We start from the raw sequence: 8447 nt of genomic DNA on the forward strand, positions 1-8447 counted from the left end.
TGGACCCTGAGGACAAGGGCAAGGAGGAGCTATGGGGAGACCCATGTTCAGGCCTTTAGCTGACCACAAGTGTGCCAGGACAAGGATGGCACAGCCATGAGCACAGGCCCTGGCCCAGGCGCGAGCCGTGAGAACCAGGCCCCAGCAGCGGGAGGGCACCTGGGGCCTACCCCATCAGAGCCCAGGGCAGGTCCCCCGCAGTGGAGTGTCACCACACGTAGCAGCATTCAGGGGTGGTCCTAGCTTCAGAGCTGGCTTGTGCTGTCTATTTGCCTCCTGGCCACCAGCCAGGACTTTCAAGATGAGAAGGACGGGGTCACTGCCATCCCCTTTGTAAGTTCAGTTCAACCCCAACTTTTTCTGGAAGGATGTGCACTACCATGCCCTGGAGCAGAGGTTCCAGGCGGAGCCAGGGTCAGCCTGCTATTGAGGCCCATCCACGTCTCTGGGTGCCTGTTGAGGGAGGGGACCGTGCGTTAAATGACCTGGAAGTCTCTGAAATTCTGTGCTGTTGGGACCCTGCAATCCTCTTAGAAGTAATAGCACAACAAGATCTTTGTTCTTAGGGGGAGACAGAGAGCCCTGATGCCTTGCCTTTTGGATGTCACCGTGGGGACGGCACAGGAGCCATCTGAACAAAACCCTCTGCACTGGGCTGCCAGCGTCACTGCCTCCAAGGATGGAAGTGTGTGGGGTCTACAGAGTGGAGGCAACACGGGACCACCAGCACAGGATGGGGCACATGGGAGCTAGACTCTCACAAGTCACGTACATAACTCGAGTCTCTTGAGACTTAGAAAGATTAGACCAGGAAGGCTTTTGGTTCTGGAATGTGACTGATCCCTGGGGAGCACAGGGTCAGCCAGAGCTCGGGAGGCCAGGTCCCAGTGGTCGCAGACCAGGCCAGGTGAAATTCCATGGGGATCACAGACGGAGACATGTCACGCTGAGATTTTTTCCCCAGCTTCGTGTCAGTAGTATTTTGTTTGCTCCAGCAAGAAACTAAGTCAAGGGGCAGATTCCTTGGATTTCTGCAATTCTGAGTCCATAAAAGAAAACAGTAAAGTACTTAACAAAAATAAACTCACCAAACAAAAATGTGACAGGGGCTGTGACGTCAGCCACCAGCTGCACACTCCAACCGCAGGAGTGCTGGTGGGAGGAACGGGCTCCCAGGCTTCGCGTGAACATGGTGCCGACTCCCAAAGGAACAGCACCCATCACACGCCCACCCTCACTCGCACATATGGGTGCCCTGACGCACACTCCGACACACACCACAGCACAATGCTGTCCCTTGTCCTGTGCTCCTCACGTTCCTACTTCCAATGGATACCTAACAATAGTGACCTGCCACTGTGGTGCAGTCCACATGCCCCTCGGGCTGCTCTGGGCCCCAGGGCTGACACTGCACGGATGGACACCTGCTACTCAGACCATGGACAAGACCAGTGGGCTTCGCACTGGAGAGCACCACCCTCAGAGTCCAATTCCTCTCCGTGAGAGACGTCCACTCCACAGGCCAACTCAGCCCAGAAGCACGCTCAGGTCACCAAACTCCAAGGGAGAAAACAAACAACAGCCACACGTTCACCCATCCTGCAAGAGCTGACTATGAGGCACTTCCCCTTCCTGTAATTCCGCACAGCCATCATTAAAGGCTGAGCCATGCAATCTCACAGCTGAACACATTAGGACAGAGGTGAGATGCTCCACATCCATGAGGGTGGCCACCATCACAAAACGGAAAACAGTGAACCCCAGCAGGCCCACGGAGCCCGGGGCTCTGCCGGGGCAGAGGAACAGCACCCTGGGGAGAACAGGGTAGCGTCCTGCAGGAGGTGACTCTTCTGTCCCACTGTCCCAGAGGTGGCCCACCACAAAACTTAAATACAGTGTATGATGTGGAACGATGCAATAATCACGTTGTAATCACCACCTAACCTCTGGAGGACAACATCAGCCTATCTCAACACATCTGTGTTGACCAGCAACATGGACCCCATGGGACACAGAGTGAGCAATTCACCCAGCAATTCCATCCCAAGGTGTGTGCCCCAAAGAGTTGAAAGCAGGGGCTCACACGGGCAGTTCCACACCACAGTCACAGCTGCAGGATTGACTGGTGCAGTCCCTCGGTGCAGCAGCGCAGTGTTCAGTTTGAGGAAGGGAGGAAACACTGGTGCACACTCCAAGGTGGTTGGATCCTGAGGACACTGAGCCCAGAGGAGAGCTAGGCAAGAGGCGGACACTGCAGCACCACTTCCACGAGACAGCAGCAGGAAAGCAGAGGCAGAGGCAGAGCTGGCTTTCAGGGGCAGGGGACGGGCACTTGCTGCCTAAGGCGCTCAGGGCTTTGTTCCTTACAGGGCGCAGAGTTCCATCATAAAATGGCAACCTCTGGAAATGGGTGACGGTGATGGCCACGGGCACTGAGCACACAGGCCCCTGCACACCTAAGAATGGTTAAAGTCACAGCTGAAGGTTGTGTGCTTCGTCAGAATAAGGCCACGGAAGACCTGAAGGGATCTTAAGAACCAGTGGCCACGGGAGAGGAGCCCTCTGAAAAGCCTGCCTGGCTCTGCCAACCACATCCTGGGGAGACAGCAGGGTGGGGGGGAGAAAGCTCAGCAGCTGTGGGGGCTGGGAAGAGGAGGCGTGGACAGGCGGGTGCAGAGGACCTGGGACAGCAAGTCCAGCACACATGACCCTAAAACATGGCCCTGTGGTGAGCGGGACGTGGGGAGACGCTGACCACATCCTGCAGGTTCTCTGATGAGTGTGGCAGGCTGATTGGGGAGGCTAATGATGGAGAAGGCACGTCTGCTCCAGCGAGTCTGGGCGGAAGGCTGTGTGCTCATTTCTGCTGGGAAACTAAAACTGGACTGAAAAACAGTCTAACTTTTAAAGGTGTTTCTCCTCTAAAAAGGGCTATGCTCAGGCTCTTGCTTCCCAGGTACGTCAGCACACGGTGCCACCATCTGCTCCTGAGCCTGCTGCGCCTCTGGCTCCTGCAAGCTGCCTTACAGTACTGCTGCGCAGACTCTGCCACAGCTGATGCCGTGCAAAGGGCCTGTGCCAGATACCAAGGTTGGCCCCGCCTCTCTCGGAGCCAGGTGTCAAACATCTACCAGAACACCACAGCTGCACCCAGCAGCAAATGGACTGAAGTCCATCACAGGCTATGGTGAATGTGATTTCTGCTATTAAAATTGAAAATGATTCCGGTAATATCGCTTTTGAGATTATCTAGCTCACTCAATTATAGTTGGTTGTGATTTCTCTGTAAAAGTCATGACTGTTGCAAAATTATTCTAGAATGGGGAACTCTAGACTTCAAATTCATTTCAAATGTGGTGAAATTTTATAAATATTAACATTTCCTCTAATTGAAGTTGATGAGAAACCATTATGCATTTAGTCTTTGGTAACGTTCTCTCTGATTTTAGGACCAGTATGTCTGGGCTTCCAACTTGTAAAATGGACAGGTCCCCCAGGCCCTGCTCAAGCTGCTCCAAGAAAGGCAGCAGGGCAGGAGCAAGGGGCTTCCTTGGCGGCCTCTGCACATGGCCCGGCAACCAGCAGCCAGCAGCCAGCCACCTCTCATGGGATCCAGTAGGAATGACCCCCAGGACCCCAGGGCCCTAGGTAGCCACTGAACTCAAGACTCTGAGAGCCCTAGCCCCACAGTTCCCAGATTTGGCTACAAATCAGAGCCACCAAGGGTGCCGTTTTCAAAAGCAGAATCTGTGTATTCCACTCAACTCAGTCACATCAACAACAGGGGCTGGGGAAGGAGCTCAGTGGTAGAGTGTGGGAAGCCATTCTCGCACGTGATTGGGCACCTCCCGGATTGGGTGTGAGGCGCTCTGGCTAAACTGTGTCGGAGCTTTCCCCACCCTCTCCAGGTGCGAGAGCCTGTCAGTGTGGGGGTGTGACTGACCACTGACCCTGAGGCCAATCACTGACCCTGACCTTGGAATGCTGCCCCCCTCGACCTTCACTGGATGGAATTTTCCCCTGAATTTCTTGTTCCCCAATAAAAGGCCACTCCCTGGCATGCTCTCTCTCTCTCTCCTGCTAGCCCTGAGTAAGCCTTGCTGCCCTACCGGGTGGTTCGAGGTGTGAGCCAGAGAGGTGAGAGCCGTCTTGGACCTGGTCATAGAAAAAGGTAATTGAGTCTGTGTGTTTTATTTTGATCTCACTAGTTAACTTTTATGCCACGAACCTCTTTAATGAAACCAGTGTGCTGGTCGCCTGGTAGAAGTAGAGCACACGCTTAGCACGAGCAAGGCCCTGGGTTCTATCCCCAGCACCACTTGGAAAACGAAGCTCCCTAGGAAACTGTTTCTGGTGCAGCTCCTCCCCAGGCAGCCCTCTGGTTCAGTCACTCACAGGACCCATGGACCCTGAGCACGCTCTTAGCCCCAGGAGCTCAGGAGCTCCTGGCCATGCCGCGGCACAGCTGCTGGTGCCCAGAGGCCACATCTGTCTGGCCAGCTAAACTAGCCACAGCATGCACAAGGCTCTCACAATCTTCCAGTGGACTCCCTTGAAACCCCTGGTTCATGTGGGTCCAGGCCAGGCCTGACCACCCCCCAAGGCAGAATTACAGCTGTACATCCTAATAACCAACCAGGGCAGCATACCCGTGCCCAAGGAGCCGCAGGACTCAGGCCACCTCCTAAAGGCTTCTGTTCCAACTGGCGTTTGCAGACTCCATACAAAGAACTGCAAGTACCCGTTTAACAACAATGTTTCACTATCTGCTCGCCCAGAAGCGGAACAGCACAGACTATCAACCACCACCTCTTACCAGGAGTGCCAACTTCCTAAGAATAAGAATCCCAACTTCCAATGCCCCACACAGACTCAGGTTTCTTGGGAGATTCAGAAGCAGCATCCAAAAGGCTGCAAGGAGATCACGGGACCAGGAATGGCCACTTTCCTCCCCAAGTTTTCACATTAGAGGAGCTTCTGAGTTTCTGGCAAGTACACAATGGCATCTTGCTTAAGCTGGGAAATGCTATAAGTTAGAGAGATGAGACTCAGAGAGCAGAGCCTGCAGGAAAGGGAAAGACAGGCCCCACGCATGGCTGGTGATATCAGGTGGCCAGGAGCTTCTCGGCCCAACCAGGCAAAGCACAAGGATGCAGGTGAGTCGTCCGAGCTGCAGGGACAGAAGAATCCTTCTGCGGACTCCACTGAACGGCACAGCACCCTGGGCCTGTCAGTCAACTGAAAACACACAGCTCAAGGCAAATCCATCTACACTTGTGTTGACTTCTCCTGCTAAAGAACGAGATCTTTAAGGCAATCTTGATTCTTGGTGTTGGAAGTTAAAAACCTACCTCCGCACAAAGACTTGCACCAGGACGTCTACAGCAGCTTTACTCATAACGGCCAAATAGTGGAGGCCATCAAAACATCCTCAGCAGGCGAGTGGACAAGCTATGGCCCATCCTGGCACTGAGTCAGGAGAGGCACAGAGGGACCTCACACACAGCACCAATGCAAGAAGCCCCTCTGAAGAGGCCGCAGCCTGAGCGACCCCGGCTGTGACACCCTGGGAAAGGCAGAGCTGGGGAGAGGCAGAGAGGGGTGAGTAATGGGGTTGGCAGGGGGTTGGTTCTCAAGCAGTGAACCTGGTCTGTGTGATGCATTGTGGTGGATCCTGTCTTTGCACGCTGGGCGAGGTCCACAGACAGTGCATCAGCCATGGTGAACCCGAACACGAACTCTGACCTAGGGTGATGAGACATCAGCACAGGGCCGTGACCACGGACCACCATGACCATAGACTGCCTGCCCATGGGGGTGCACTAGGTGAGCGAGGCTGCCTGCGAACCAAGGGTAGGTGGGAACTCTGAACTTTCCACTCAGTTTTGCTGTAAATCTAAAACTGCTCTAAAAAATTAAATCTATTAAAAAGGGGAGGAGTAAAGAATGATAAAAATATGCTTTTTACCTATTGCCTATTCACAGCAACTGTACACACTTATGGTATCTGGCTGTTTGTTTCCTTTAACTGGAATATATTTAACTCTGCTGAGATGGGCCTTTCCATAACTGGAGATATGAGTGCAGCTCCGAAGACAGAAAGCAGCTGTGATGCAGTCCTGGGTGCGTCCACTGTGCACGCGGATCCAGAGACTCAGCTCCACACAGCAGAAACAGAACCGAGTGCCTCCACCATGGTGACAGGCAGAGTGCAGAATGGGTGGAGCATGCTTCAAGGAAGGAACAGAACGTGGGCAGGAGTCTAAGGAGACAGGTCTGGCCTGCACTCACCCACTCCTTATTTATTTATTTTGAAGAAAATATTTTTTTCAGTACTATGGGAATGTCTTGGTCAGGGTGTGAGCGATTCCTAGTTACCTGCCTGCTTCCTGCGTGACTGTGAACAAGTCATTTCATTTCTTTGTAAAACCTGTACCCGGGTGCCACTGGAGCCAGCAGGCAAAGGCACCTAGGCAGGGAGGCCACTCTGCCTGTGCAACCAGGGCACGCAGCCAGGTGCTGATCAGGGTGGAGAACCCTCAACATGCCAGGGAAGCTTTCAGGCAGCCCACGGTCTGCGCCTAGCAGAGACTTCAGAACTGGCTCTGGCCATTTCTCAATGCCTGCCCAGTGGCCATACAGAGCCCCAGCCAGAGACACAAAAAGCCACACCCACTCTGTCATCTTTTCTAGATCATGCACGGGTGCACCACACAGAGGGGGGATCAATCCACACATTCCACCTCCTGAAAAAGCAAGTCCAAAATACTGAGACAGCAACTCCCAAACTACCTTCTTTTTAATTTTAACAAAATCTGAAAAAAAATAAAAGGCCAAAGTGTCAAAGTAAATGAGAAGGGAGACTTGAGGAGCCGCAGGTCCTGCAGCTGCCTGCTCTCCCCAGCAAAGGCTGCTTCTGCGGGGCTTGAGACAACTACCATACTGATGTATGCAACTTGTTATAATAAATCTGTTTACTTGACCAAATATCTAGGCTGTGCAGGACTCAGGCCCACAGGCCCTCCAGAACCTGGACCCTCAAAAGCGGGCAAGGCAGGTCCTGGGCAGGCAGCCCCTGGAGGACGGCCGCTGACAGATACTCCACCCCTACGACACCTACAGGTCCTCCCGCTGTGGACTAGGAAAGCCACCAGGCCTTAAAGGGCCTAGGACAGTGCAGGAGATGTCTGGGAGCCCGGAGACCAAGACTCAGCCTCAGAAAAGGAGGTAAAGCCATGAGGCGTGAGAGAGTGGCCAGCAAAGCCCTAGGTTCCTGCAGCAGGAGAGGGATATGGGTCCAAGGATAGCAGCCATCATGCTCAGCTGCTGAGGAAAGGGCGGAACTAACTGGTCCTAGGGTCTTAAAACTCAGGTATGGCCGGGAGCAACACTGCAGGTCTGAATCCCAGCCACTCAGGAGGCAGAGGCAGAAAGAAAACAAGTTCCGTCCTGCCTTGGTAACTTAGACCCTGTCCCAAAATAAAGTAAAAAGGAGTGGTGGTGTAGCTCAGTGGTAGAGCACCCTGGTTTCAATTCGCAGTGCTGGGGGTGGGGGGCACTCCCCATGCAAAACCCAGATCAGGGTTCTGAGGATGGGTGTGAGGAAACGCCACTCCTGCCCAGCCCCACCTGCTTCATGGAGAGGTAGATGCAGCAAGCAGATCCACACAAAGGAGCTGCCCGGGCTCAGGCCTCCCAGTCATCTGCTGGCCTGTTGTAGCCAAGAGGGCGGCACCGGGTGAGCAACTCTGCAGCCTCCCACACCTACTCAGATCTTGCTGGATGGGTGGCACGGAGTTTGGGGGTGGGGACAGGAAGCAGAAGGCAACACAAACCCAAGAGTTCAATTTTCTATCGATAACAGGAAGCAGAAGAAGCATGCAGGGTGTTCCCTAAACCCTTAGAAAGCAAGAACCTTTCCTCTCCCCAGGTCAGCCATTCCCAGCACTCACAGCCATCAGGAGCGCGGACAAGCCAGACCGTAAAGAGCCTCCACCTGCAGACAGGCCTTGCGTTCTCACCGAGATCCTCCACCAGGAGGGAGCATGCTGTGTGCGCCTGCTCCAAGCCAGGCCGACTCCAGGGGGCCAAGGGCCCGCAGGAGGCAATACCTGCTGCTGACTGCGGTGAGGACCTGGGTCCCAGATGTGGGGGCCCCTCCTTTGTGTTGAGCTTTCCTCCAGCACCAGCCGAGGTTTACCACACAGGAGGGCCTGGGGCCTCGGGGAGGCAGGAAGGCTGGCACTCTGGGCAACATTCCACTCTGTAGATATTTACTGAGGTCACAAGCCAGATTTTTAAAGGAGCTGGTGAAGACTAAGCTAAGATGCCGTTACTTCCTAATACTACAGGACGTGAGGAATACTTGCTCAATTGATTACGAAGAAAGAATGTAAAACCTGGCAAGTACCTCAAGGCCTCAACAAGGACAGCCACCTTCTTCTCTG

At 54.0% G+C, this 8447-nt stretch overlaps 1 long non-coding RNA gene across 1 annotated transcript; it reads left to right on the forward strand.

The window, feature by feature from the left end:
• The first annotated feature begins 5238 nt into the window (after nucleotides 1-5238).
• Nucleotides 5239-8193, forward strand: LOC125615898. Its single transcript, XR_007346487.1, has 3 exons — nucleotides 5239-5601; nucleotides 7123-7227; nucleotides 7931-8193. It is a non-coding gene; the product is annotated as an uncharacterized LOC125615898 (long non-coding RNA).
• The last annotated feature ends 254 nt before the right edge of the window (nucleotides 8194-8447 follow it).

This window comes from Marmota marmota, unplaced genomic scaffold (assembly GCF_001458135.2).
Source record: "Marmota marmota marmota unplaced genomic scaffold, marMar, whole genome shotgun sequence".
Lineage (NCBI taxonomy): Eukaryota > Metazoa > Chordata > Mammalia > Rodentia > Sciuridae > Marmota > Marmota marmota.